Below are 12,681 nucleotides of genomic sequence, written 5' to 3'. Positions count from 1 at the left end.
ACCATGTGGAGTTTAGAGATGTTAATTCTTCACTCCACAATGGGTATTAAACATAATTTTGGACAATAAGCTTCTTTATTATTGAACTATATACACTCTGGGGAGTATCATATTTTACCCTACAAGCTTTTCCAACATCTTCATTCTTCCCGCTTTGTTTTTATGGTACTAAACCTAGACTCCCTTTCCATCATGGGCTAGAAATTCAGAAAGGTCTTAAGAGAGATTTTGGCAAGCACCTTGGGACAGGTTTTTGGGGAAACTCAGGTTCACGCTACCCAGAGAGTTCCACTTCCTTATGGCGTTTTTCTCGCTTTAAGTTCACTTGCAGCGAGAGTTGGGGCGCGAGGGACCCGAGGGCGGTGGGGTCCTTCACCTCCGGAGATTCAGGTCACTCCCCTGTGCGGTGGGGATAAGAGCTCCCCTCAGTAGCTGGCCGTGAGGACTAACCGGGAAATACAGCTAGGGGACACGGCGCACGACCGCCAGCGGTCATTAAGTAGGCCAATTTAGACACGAGGGGCTGATACAGCGCCCAGCCCCCAGCAGGTCAGGAAAGGAGGGCCAAGCAGCTGCATTTCCAGCTCGCCCGCCTTTGCCGCTTCCCAGCCACCCCTGCGGTGGGCGCGGCCCCGCTTCCCAGAATGCCCCGCAGGTTGGCTCTGGCGCGGCGGCCGCGGCGGCGTGAAGTCCGCCTGGTCGCGTCTTGTCCGTGGGACCCCGGCCCCGCTTCCGGGCCGCACCGCGGAGGTCCCCACTTCCTACCACGCACCCCACAGGGGCGGCACGCCCTCCTGGCACAGATAACACTAGCACACACCTCCTCCCACGACAACACGCTCTGCTTTTGGCCCACATATGACACACCTCTCGCCGACGTCAAACGAAGTCCACACGTCGCGGCACTCGGGGCATGCGCAAACCGCAACACAGGGCGTCTGCGCCACACAGGCACTTGTCAGTCCCCGACACCGATCGCAGCACTCAGCTCGCGAAGACCGAAGTCCCTCGACACAGCACACGCAATACACACTTTAGCGCTCCACCTGCACAAACACCATGTATTTTGCAGAGATTACACGGGTCACTCCCATCCACACAGCACAACGCACATTCCCTCCTCACACAGTGACATGCATACATTCCACAGTACACCAAACACAAAATATACACATAACCCTCTGATGAAAAAAAGAATTATTACACACAAACGACATGCATACACTACCCACACCACACTAAATACAACACATTTCACAAGCCCTGAACATACCCGCGCATCTTACAAACACATACACATAGCACATCTTCACACACTCAGCAACATGCACCTGACACACAACACCCAAATGTACCAATAAATCCACAGTACACCCACTGCACGAACATGAATAATCACACACACTCTCTGGGAGCAGAAAGATAGGGGGGCTGCAGAAGCCCGGAGCTAAGGGGACTCCAGTGTGGCTCTCTGAGCTCTAAGTTCCATCCTCTGACTTGTCTATAAGGGGAAATGCAGCTGGGGGGAAAATGCCTTAAAAATGAAGTTGCTCTCGCACCTTCAAAAAAAGAGAGAGGGAGAGAAGAAAGAGAGGGGAAGGAAGGAAGGAAGGAAGGAAGGAAGGAAGGAAGGAAGGAAAGGAAGGAGAGAGAAAAAGAAAAGAGAGAAGTCTAACCACACCTGACTTTGGGGTTTTACCTTTGGCAAAACAGTTTTACTGAAGTTATCTCATCTTACAAAACCCGCGAGGTAGGTAGCATAGGAGCTATTATGACAGTGATGCTGGAATAGCACAGGCACCTGCCTGAAGTCACAGAGCACAGGTCAGGCAGAGCAAGTCTGGAAGCAGCCCCATCTCCCGGATCACCCTACCCAGGCTTCCCCCTCCTGCCAGCTGTCTGCGCAGCCCCCCTCTCTCCCCCATCCGGGCTGAGACACTGTGGCTACAATCAAGAAGCCACCTGTCTTGAGCCACCACCTTCAAAAGCCTTTCATTCCGTCCTAATGGGGCAAGGCGCCCAGGCTGCCCCACCCTTAGGGTGGATTAGGCCTCCACCTCCCTGTTGGGGTTTAAGGTACATCAAAAGAGCTCCCTGCACCAAAGTAGCTCTCACAGGCCCTGTCTGGTAGCTTGAAATCACACCATGAGAGATCTCTTTTAGGTAAAGGCACTGTGCTTCGAAGGCCCCTGCTCCAAATGCTCCTGTGTCCCTGAGACAGCCTCCCAGATGGCAGCTTCCAGTACCGCCTAGCTGCTGTTGTCTTTCCTGTCACCCTGTGCATTGCAACAGACATTGCCTAATGCCAGCTTGCTGATGGGCTTGGATTGTTTCTAGCAAGTCCTGTGGGAATGGGGCACAGGATGGGGAAGTTTGTGGCTGAGGGAAGGTGTGAGAAAGGTGTAGAGTGACTTGGAGAGGGCAAAACAGGATCGTAGAGGTATGGGGACAGGAGTGAGAAGGAGGGGGATACAGCCTTGGTAGGTGTGGAGGAGACCCTGAGTCCAAGAGTAAGACAGAGGGAATGCCACGAGCTTTCCAGAGAGGCCGGGAGGTACAAGAGGGTTGAATGTATATGGTGGGCATATGGGGAGGTTGGTGGGAGAGCGCTGTGTGGGGGGGGTTACCCGGCCATACCCCGATCAGGACACTTGCACAATCACAGATTATTCCTCTGTGGAAGTTGCAGAAGAAAACCGAAGGTCATGGGAAAATGTTCGCGATATATCGATAAGTGAGAAAAAAGGAGGTTTCAAAACAGGAGGTAGAATGGGATTCCTATTTTGTAACTCTGGCTGGAAAGCGAGCAAAGTGTTCGCCGTGGTTATCCCTGCTGTAGGCAGGATGACTTTGCATTTCCTCTTGGACCCTTTCTTTATTTTCCAGATTTTCTACAATGAACTTGGAATATGATTGTTGTCCCTATCAGAAAGAGTTATTTCAGATGAAGACTCATTGAACACTTACAGAGTGCTTAATAATTCTACAGTGTTGGCACCCCACATAATGCAGAGAAATGTAAGCCATGACCACTGCTCCCAGATTACCCTTAAGCGCAGGGGTTCAGTTCTGTGCACAGAAATGTGGCCTCTGGGGGCACCTGGGTGGCTCAGTTGGTTGAGCGTCTGCCTTTGGCTCAGGTTGTGATCTCAGGGTCCTGGGATTGAGTCCCCACGTGGGGCTCCCTGCTCAGCGGGGAGTCTGCTTCTCCCTCTCCCTCTGCTCCCTGCTTGTGCTCTCTCTGTCAAATAAATAATAAAATCTTTAAAAAATAAAATGTGGCCTCTGGAACCAGAGTGCCTGGGTTCAAGTCTGTCTTCTGCAGCTTCCTAGCTGTGTGACCGGGGCGGGTGCCTTGACCTTTCTGTGCGTTGGTTGCCTTATCTGTAAAATGAAGTAATAATAATACCTGCCAGAGTTAGCTGAACTGATCCATGTGAACACAGAAGAGCAGCTAGTGCGGGGTAATCGCCACGTAACTGTGAGCTGGTATTGCTATCAGTGGGTAAGAGCTTTGCCTCTGGAGCCAGCCTGTTTGGATTCAAATCCTTGTTCTAGCTCTGTCTGGCTTGGGCAGATGATTTCATCTCTGTTTCTACCTCAGTTTCCTAGTCTTTAAAGTGGGGATGAAAGTAATGGTACTTCATAGAGTTGTTAGGAAAATTCACCGAGTAGCTATGGATAAAGTACTTAGAACAGTGCCTGGCACATAGAAAGTGCTTAATAGGTGTCAGCTGCTATAATACTAATTGTTGTTGTTATTGCCATTGGGGGAGGCAGGGATTGGGGCACCATCCACCAGAGTGCCCCAGGTAGAGCCAGCTGGGGGGTCCAGGATACATGTGATGTGCTGAGCTGAGCACTGCAGCTGAGCACCCCACCCATTCTCTCTGGCCTCTCTTGGTGTTCTCCTCCAGCCCACATTATTCTGGTCCTTCAAGTGTTATTTTTTAAAATTATTTTTGCTTATTTAAGATTTTATTTATTTATTTATTTTTGCAAGAGAGAGAGAGAGAGAGAGAGCACGAGAGCAAGGATGAGCAGGGGAGGGGCAGAGGGAGAAGCAGGCTCCCCACTGAGCAAGGAGCCCGATGCAGGGCTCCATCCCAGGACCCTGGGATCGTGATCTGAGCAGAAGGCAGACGCTTCACTGACTGAGCCACCCAGGCGCCCTGGTCCTTTAAGCTTTAAAACTGTGGCCCCCCTGAGGTGCCAGTCCTTGCACATACCCTACTACCTCCCTGAGCTTTATTTAGCTATAAACACGGTAGAAGCTGATCAAGGGAGGCTTCCAGGACTTATTTGCATGGGAAGGGCCTGGCAATATTACATTTATAATTGTGTGCTCTTGTTCTTTCCATCATTACATAAATTTCAGCCCCACCTGGGTCCTCCCTTAATTGTAGGAAGGGGGCTCCTAATTCAGATTCTGATAAAATCCATCGCCCTTTTTTTTTTAAGATTTTTTTTTTATTTATTTGCGAGAAAGAGAATGAGAGACAGAGAGCATGAGAGGGAGGAAGGTCAGAGGGAGAAGCAGACTCCCCGCCGAGCAGGGAGCCTGATGTGGGACCCGATCCTGGGACACCAGGATCATGACCTGAGCCGAAGGCAGTCGCTTAACCACCTGAGCCACTCAGGCGCCCTCCAGTGCCTTTCTTTAACTGGGCCTGGTCACTGAGAGCTATCCAGGTGGGATTTTTGCCCATGTGAACCTGTTTTCCTTTGTTACTGGTGTAGAGTACTTTATATCTCTTCCTGCAGCCAGAGCTTCTACCTGTGGTGATGTCATGAATGAATGAATGAATGAATGAGTGAATGAATACACTCTGGGTCTGTTTTGTTCTCAAGGAAAACCAGCAGAAAAATGGCTCCGTTCTTGGAGCAAAGCCCTTGGCAGACAAGAGAAGCTGGAAGGCCTTTTGAGTCTCTGTGGAACAAGCAGCCTCTGAAATTTCAGAGTAGTTGGCAGCTTAGGAACTTGACTACAGGTCTAGTTGGGAAAATGTGTTAAGTCTGGAGACGTCCAGAAGCTGAAATTGATGAATAGTCACAGGTCAGGGAGAGAGGATTCCTATCATACCTGCGTTCTTTATTGAGAGCTTGTGTTCTTCTATGTGGGCTTTATTAATGCTGCTCTGCTGGTCCACTTTATTAAAGATTTATGTTGTTATTTAAAAATGAGCAAAATCAACAGGAGAGGAAGCTTGCTTGTCTCAGTATTAGGCATGAACTTCCAGTGTATCTGGACTGTATTTGAGGGGACTTTGCCAGGCCGTGCTCAGAACCTTGCAATTTATCCCTTACTAGATGTTTCACACTCTTTGTGAATGTTTCATGTCCCCCAGCTTTATCTCCTCTGTGACTGTTAACTCTGGGAAGGGCGGGGGGTGGGTAGCTTTCACATCCCATCCCTGACAAACACGCAAAGCTGAAGAGTTGGGGTAATAAATAGGTATGATGTTTAATTTTGTATCAACTCAGTACCCAGTTGTTTGGTCAAACACCAGTCTAGACGTTGCTGAGAAGGTATCTTTTAGATGTGATTAACATTTGGGGCCTGGGTGGCTCAGTCAGTGAAGCATCCGACTCTTGATTTCAGCTCAGGTCATGATCTCAGGATGCTGGGATCGAGTCTCAAGTCAGGCTCTGTGCTCAGCGGGGAGTCTGCTTGAGATTCTCTCTCTCCTCTGTCTCTGCCCCTCCCCTTGCTTGCACTCTCTCTGTCTCTCAAAATAAATAAAATCTTTAGATGTGATTCACATTTAAATCAAAAGACTTTGAGTAAAGATGATTACCCTCTCTAATGTGGTTGGGCCTCATCCAGTCAGCTGAAGGCCTAAGAGAAAAGATCAAGGCTCCCACCTCCACTCCAAGAAAGAAAGGAATTCAGCCTCTGGAGGGTCTTCCAACTCAAGACTGCAACATGGACTCTTGCTGAAATTGCCAGCCTGCCCTACATTATGGACTTGACAGCCCTCCAAGAGCACAAAACCCCAATACCTTACAATAAACCTCTCTGTCTCTGTCTGCCTGGCTCTGTATATATATGCAGAAGGCAGAGTGTTCCTATGAAAACTTTTTGGAAGCTGAAATGGCGTAAAGCAGAGAAGCAATTGCCATGAACTCACATGGAAACTTTTTTTTAGTGTTCCCAGACCCCCAAGTAAACCTCTCTTAGGCTTTTCTATTATGTTAGGACACATCTTGCTAATGGATGCACAAAATAAATTGAGATAGAGCACGGATGTTTGCAGTTCAAAGCTATGAGGGCTTGATGCTGAGATGCTGAGTGTAGTTCCCAGGGAAGGAGCTTGGTGGCGCCACTCTCGCTGCTCTGTTGCGCCTGCCGGTTGCAGAACAAACACCGAACGCCGTTTTCACTTTTAGCCTCTTTTTCATAAAAGTGATAGTCCCCTTCAGATTTCTCTTGGTTAGCAAAAACAGGTACGAATGTAGGTCTTTCATAAAAACAAAGTGTGGTAGTGCAAACTTTTGAAAAGCAAGGGATATCTGTATATATATTTTACATGTATATAAAATTTGATTTGGTTCTGTTTCTCTAGAGAACCCTAGAATAATAGGTCTGAAGATATGTTGTTTTCTTGCTTGGAACAAAATCATTTTTAATGCCTTTTCATGATGTTAAGTGGTTGGACAGGTACAAGAGGTCTGAGAGACCTTAGCTGGTCTTCTTGTCTCTCACCTGATTCTTGAGCAGGCTTGGACTTAACCTTCAGTCACACAGAAGCATTAGAAATGAAGACCAAGGGGCGCCTGGGTGGATCAGTTGGTTAAGTGTCTGCCTTTGGCTCAGGTCATGATCCCAGTGTCCTGGGATGGAGCCCCATATCATCATCTTCTTCTCCTTTCTCCTTCTCCATCATCATCATCATCAGCAGCAGCAGCAGCAGCAGCAGCAGCATCATCATCATCATCATCATTGGGCTTCCTGCTCAGCAGGGAGTCTGCTTCTCTCTCACTCTCCCTCTGCCTCTTACCACCACTCATTCTCTCTCTCAAATAAATAAAAATCTTTAATTAAAAAAAAGAAGTGAAGATCAATTATTCCTCTGCTACCCACCATGTAGTTAGCTACATATAAAACTACGTTTGTGGGATGCCTGAGTGGCTCAGTCCGTTAAGCATCTGCCTTTGGCTCAGGTCATGATCCCATGACCTGGGGCTCCTTGCTCAGCGGGGAGTCTGTTTCTCTGTCTGCCTCTCCCCCTGCTTGTGCTTGCTTTCTCTCTCTGACAAATAAATAAATAAAGTCTTTTAAAAAATAGAAAAAATTCCTCTAAAAAAATAAAACTACATGTGTTTGTAATAACAAAAGACTGGAGACAGCCAAAATGTTGGTCCACATGATGGAGTACCATGCAGTGGTCAAGGGAATCGGGGTCTTTCTCTGTACTCACCTAAGATAAACTGAGTGGAAAAAAAAGCAAGGTGCCCCACACTGTTCTTCCATTTGGGTGGGTGATAGGAATATATGCACACTTGCTTACAGGTCCACAGTCCCTCGTCCACAATCCCCAAATCAAAAAAAATCTCTGAAAACCAAATCTTTTCTTTGGTTTGTGGCAAATTTGTGTGGTAGCAAAACCAGACCTAAAAGGATGTGAAGATATTTGTGGTTGTTACTCCTGTTATCGTCCTGTTTTCCCGGTACTGACAGGGTTCCTTGAGCAGGGCTGGAACTTTCAGTGCTCAAACCCGGATGGTGAGTCATCCTATACAGAGCCTATAGAGGGTGGGGAAGGGGGTGTTACTGAGTAGTGTATATGCGCCTCATTATCTGTCCGAAATCTGAAAAGTTCTGGATTCTGAAACCGATCTGTCCCCAAGGGTTTTGGCTGGAGGACTGTGGACCTGGATGTTGATGGTCTATCTCTGGCAGGAGACACAGCAGCTAGCCACAGCGCCTGGGAAGGAAATGGGTGGCTGCAGGGCAGAGATAGGATGGGACATTTTCCCTGCATATTACTTCGCATCTTTTGACTATGAACCATGTGAAGGCATTGTCTCCTAAAAAAAATAAATACAGGAAGTTATGAAAAAGCAAAACTCTCTGCACTTTTGACTAAGCTACAAATAGAATTTTAATTTTTTTAAAAAATGTTATTTATTTATTTCACAGAGAGACACAGCGAGAGAGGGAACACAAGCAGGGGGAGCGGGAGAGGGAGAAGCAGCCTTCCCGCCGAGCAGGGAGCCCCATGCGGGGCTCGATCCCAGGACCCCGGGATCATGACCTGAGCCAAAGGCAGACCCTTAACGACTGAGCCACCCAGGCGCCCCTGCTACAAATAGAATTTTAAAGATTTCGAAAGACTGAATCTCTGTGCTATCGTTGTGGATGCTGTCAAAACAATATTTGTCTTTCTGATTCTGCTGATTCCAGCGTATCCTGTCCTCAGAGCTGCTTCGTCGACGGAGCCCCGGCTTAGGAGTCGAGAGACTGGCTCTTAGTTTTGTAAACTAAGAGTGCTGAGTAGGTCTCTCGGGGAGCAGCAGGTGGCCCAGGGCTCTGGCTCCGGGAGCCTGCTCCGCAGCCCCGGGCGATTTTTTTCCTGGTTAGTAGTTGTTATTATTATTTTGAAAAATCAAGAACAATCATGCAAAGCAAGTAGAAACAGGCTGGGTCAGCTGAAAAATGCCCACATGCTCTCGCCCTGGGTCTCTGGGTGATATAATTAGCCGGTTGTGTCCAGCGGCGAGTGGGCGGCTCGCTCCCCGAGCACCGGCAAGGCCAGGGGATGATGTAACAAAAGGCTAGCCCGGGCAAGGCCGAGCCTGAGCTGGGCCTCCGGAGATGCTGACGCGACGCTCTGCGGCGGGAGGGGGAAGGGAATGGCGGGGGGGGGGGCCGGGGGCGGGGGGAGCCCGGGTTGCGGGGGGAGTGGTGAGGCGGGGGCGGGTCAGGGCTGCAGGGTGTCGGGGGAGGGGGGATGGCCCCGGAGGGAAAGCCGGTCTTCTGTTCAACACAGCCTTGAGCACCCCTCCTGCCACCCGCCCTTACCTGTCTCCTTCTCACCGGGGTGGAAGGGTCTGCGGAGAGCTTCTTAGAGCTGAGGAAGGGGTTCCTGAGCGTGTGGCTAGACTACATCCGGGTTCCCAAAGCTGTGAGGGTGGAGGATGCGGTTGATAATCGGTCACCGGGGAGGTTTTTCAGAATATCTGTGAACTTGTGTGTCGTTGGCTGGCCCTCGCCCAATTTTAATTCAGTAGGTTCAGATAGGGCCGGAAATTGGAATATGTTTTTTTCATCGTATTGGTTATTATTAAAAGTGATATTAACTATTACAAAAATATATTATGGGGAATAAACCTACCTTGCCCCTCCCCCCGGGGAGGGGCAAGCAGGTTGCACACAGCACAACTCCAGGAGGCACTGTCCACACAGCCCCTGAATGTGGGTGATAACAGTCCTTGTTTCTTGTGTCTTCTTCCAGAAAAAGCCCATGTGCCTGTGGGATCTGCACATTTTTCAGAAGGGGGTTTCCTTTCCTCCCACTATATAGGTTGAGACACACTGAGCTGGAGAGAGCAAGGTCTAATGGGGGGGCATCTACACGGTGATAAAGGGGGATTGGATCCTCCCCCAAGTCCCCCCACAGCAAGCCCCCATCCCCCACCAGGTTAGGTCCAGGCAGGGGTCGCACAAACCCAGTCACGAACCTGTCATGGCCTCTGTACCTGCACTTCAGGCAATGAGAGGCCCTTTCCTAGCTATCCTCCTCGGCCCTCAGGCAGTTTTCAGATGGATTTGCTGAGTAAGGGGTTTTCCTGGGTTTCCGTGTTCTCAGCCGACTTTGATGTTGACTAGTAAAAACAAAACAAAACAAAACAAAACAAAACAAAACAAACCTGTGTACCAGAGAGGGGACACTGGGTCCTGCTGTGTGGCTTTCGACAAGTCACACTGTCTCTTTGTGTCCCGGTTTCCTCCTTTGGGAACTGAGGTACGTCGGGCCCACCTCATGTTTTTTCATACTCTCAGGGAGGTTGTAAGACCACGGATATGAAAGCACCCATTTTATAGATGAAGATTTTGAGGTCCAAGTTCATGCAGCTCAGAGGTGACGCTGTTCTTCTTCCTGTGGTGAAATCCAGAAACTCAGCAGGGAAGACCCTCTTGTAGGAAGATGGGAGACAGAGAGAGGGGCTCTGATGTGCCTCTGTCCCCTGATGTGGCAGAGATGGCTAGCAGGTCATCACAACTCTGTGCCCCTATTCAGGGACAACATTGACCCTTGCATTTAGGTGGGGACACGTGACAAGTTCTCACCAATGAAATGTGGGTGGGAAATGATGCATGTCACTTCTGAGCCAGATGTGAAGAAATGCATATGCCTTCTTCTTGGCTTTTCTCCTTCATCCAGCTGGAAGCAGAGATCCTGAAGTCCTAGGGGGATGGTGGAGCCACAGGCTGGAAAGAGGCTGAATCCCCGAATAGCCACGTGGAGGTCAGCTACTTGCCAACCAGAACACCTTAGTTGTATTCATATGTGTGGGAGAAATAAACATCTTTGGGTTGTCTTGAAAATCAACTTGCAGGGCACCTGGATGACTCAGTCTGTTAAGCATCTGCCATCGGCTCAGGTCATGATCCCAGGGTCCAGGGATCCAGCTCTGTCTTTGGACTCCCTGCTCCGCAGAAAGTCTGCATCTCCCTCTACCCCTCCCCCTTGCTCGTGCTCATTCTCTCTCTCTCTCAAAATAAATAAATGAAATCTTAAAAAAAGGAAAATCAATTTGAGAGTTTATTTGTTACAATGGCTAGCGTCATCCTAATACATACCCGCACTTTTCTTCCTAAGTCCAGTCCTGCCTGAGCTGCTTTCATGTACCCAGAACGAGACATGGACGATTATTTCTTACATCAAGTGCAGGGTTGTTAGAAACCACTGAGTATGGAGAAAGGGAGATGTTGTCTCCTCCTTAGCTCTGAGACTGGGGCCATCAGCATTTGGGGCCTGGGGGCTGCAGCTGTTGGCATTCTGCAATGACTCTGGCGGCATTATGACCATGTATGACGCTCAGAGGCAGCCTAGGGAAGCAAAGACAAGGACAAGCAGCTGATGGGAGGGCGGGGTCACAGTCAGAGCCTTGGGTCTGCCCAGACTCTCTGCCTGTGTCCCCTCAGCCCAAGCCAGTACCTCCTGGGGCCTCCATTTTTGCCATCTGTAATATGAGTCATGGATGGGGAGCAAGGGAGGGGTGGGAGGGAGGGGAGCGAGGGAGGTGGGGGTGGTGCAGAATGAGGTAATACATCTGAAATCCTGAAATCACTTTCTAAGACTCCACACTGCTGTGCAAGCAAAAGATCCAAACCCAAGACCCTTAGAACTTTGATTTATGCCGGGCATATTCCTTGGGAGGTGCTTAAAGATCATTTGTTAGGGAAGATAACAATGGAAGATTGCATAATTCCTACTCTTTGGGGGATCATCCAGAAGACAATTCTAAGCTAAAGGGCCTGGGAGATGGGTGGCTTGGGGCTTTGAAGGCCAGCTCAGAGGACCAAACTCAGTGTCACTGGGCAGGTCCCCTTGCCATCAAATGCCCACTCTCAGGTGTCCAGTATCTGAAATTCCACCATTAGTGCTTCATTACTTTGGATTCCTGTTTGTTCCTCCACAAAAATGCAAGCAATGATAATCCCCAACATTTGTTCCATGTTATAGACTTGTTCCAATAATCCTGAAAGAGACAGACAGACCCAAACTCTGGGGGTGGTGTTTCTCAATCACTTCCCCTGACAAGAAGATGGTGGGCAATTGTACTCCTAGGTGTATATCCAAGAGAAAATCTTGCACAGGTACCCCAGAAAATTGGTTGAGAATAATCATAGCAGGGGTGCCTGGGTGGCTCTATCAGTTAAGCCTCTAACTCTTGATCTCAGCTCAGGTCTTGATCTCAGGGTTGTGAGTTCAAACCCTGCGTTGGGCTCCACACTGGGCATGGAGCCCACTTAAAAAAAAGAAGAAGAATAGTCAGAGCCCTGTGCATTATAACACAACATTGGAGATAACCCAAGTGCCCCCTTATAGGAGATGGGGACCACTGGATGTTAAATAACAGTGAAAATGATCGAAACCTGTTTTAATTAGGTATGGCTGCACAACAAACCATGTTAAAACATCATGACAACCACAATCTTCATTTGCTCACAATCCCATAATTTAGGCAGGGGCACATTGGGAATGGCTTGCCACACTCCGTGTGGCTTTGACTGGGGAGGCTCACCTGAAAGATCAACTTTCAGGGTGGTCCCTCTCACAGGGCTGGCACATTAAGGCTGGCTGTCAGCTAGGAGATCAACTGGGGCCATTTGGTGTGTATGTGGGGGGGCTCGGTGATCTTGCACGTGACCTCTCCACATGACTTCTCACAGCATGGTGGTCTCAGAATAATCAAACGTCTCACACATGTCTCAAGGCCCCAAGAATGCAAAAGGAGAAGTTGCTAGATCTTCTTAAGGCTTAGGCCTGGAAGGGGTACAGGGTTATTTCTGTTCCATTTCTGTTGGCCAAAAGAGCACAAAGCAGACAGATTTTAGGGGAAGCAACTATAAAAGAGTGCAGATACCCAGAGGTGTACTTCACTGGGTGCACAGACTTCTATAAACTGCAAGTGGCCACAGCCACATGGATAAATTTTTTTTTAAGATTT

General features: G+C 48.9%; 1 long non-coding RNA gene across 1 annotated transcript; it reads right to left on the bottom strand.

Annotated features, from left to right (window-relative positions):
- Positions 1–9,033: 9,033 nt before the first annotated feature.
- Positions 9,034–10,952, bottom strand: LOC141371182 (uncharacterized). The gene is made up of 4 exons (XR_012375932.1): positions 10,808–10,952; positions 10,295–10,411; positions 9,685–9,828; positions 9,034–9,126 (listed from the first exon to the last, which is right to left on the bottom strand). It is a non-coding gene; the product is annotated as an uncharacterized lncRNA (long non-coding RNA).
- Between the last annotated feature and the right edge of the window lie 1,729 nt (positions 10,953–12,681).

This window comes from Callorhinus ursinus, unplaced genomic scaffold (genome assembly GCF_003265705.2).
Source record: "Callorhinus ursinus isolate GAN/ISIS: 27379988/994484 unplaced genomic scaffold, GSC_fseal_2.0 scaffold59, whole genome shotgun sequence".
Lineage (NCBI taxonomy): Eukaryota > Metazoa > Chordata > Mammalia > Carnivora > Otariidae > Callorhinus > Callorhinus ursinus.
This window is presented reverse-complemented; position numbering and strand designations above follow the sequence as displayed.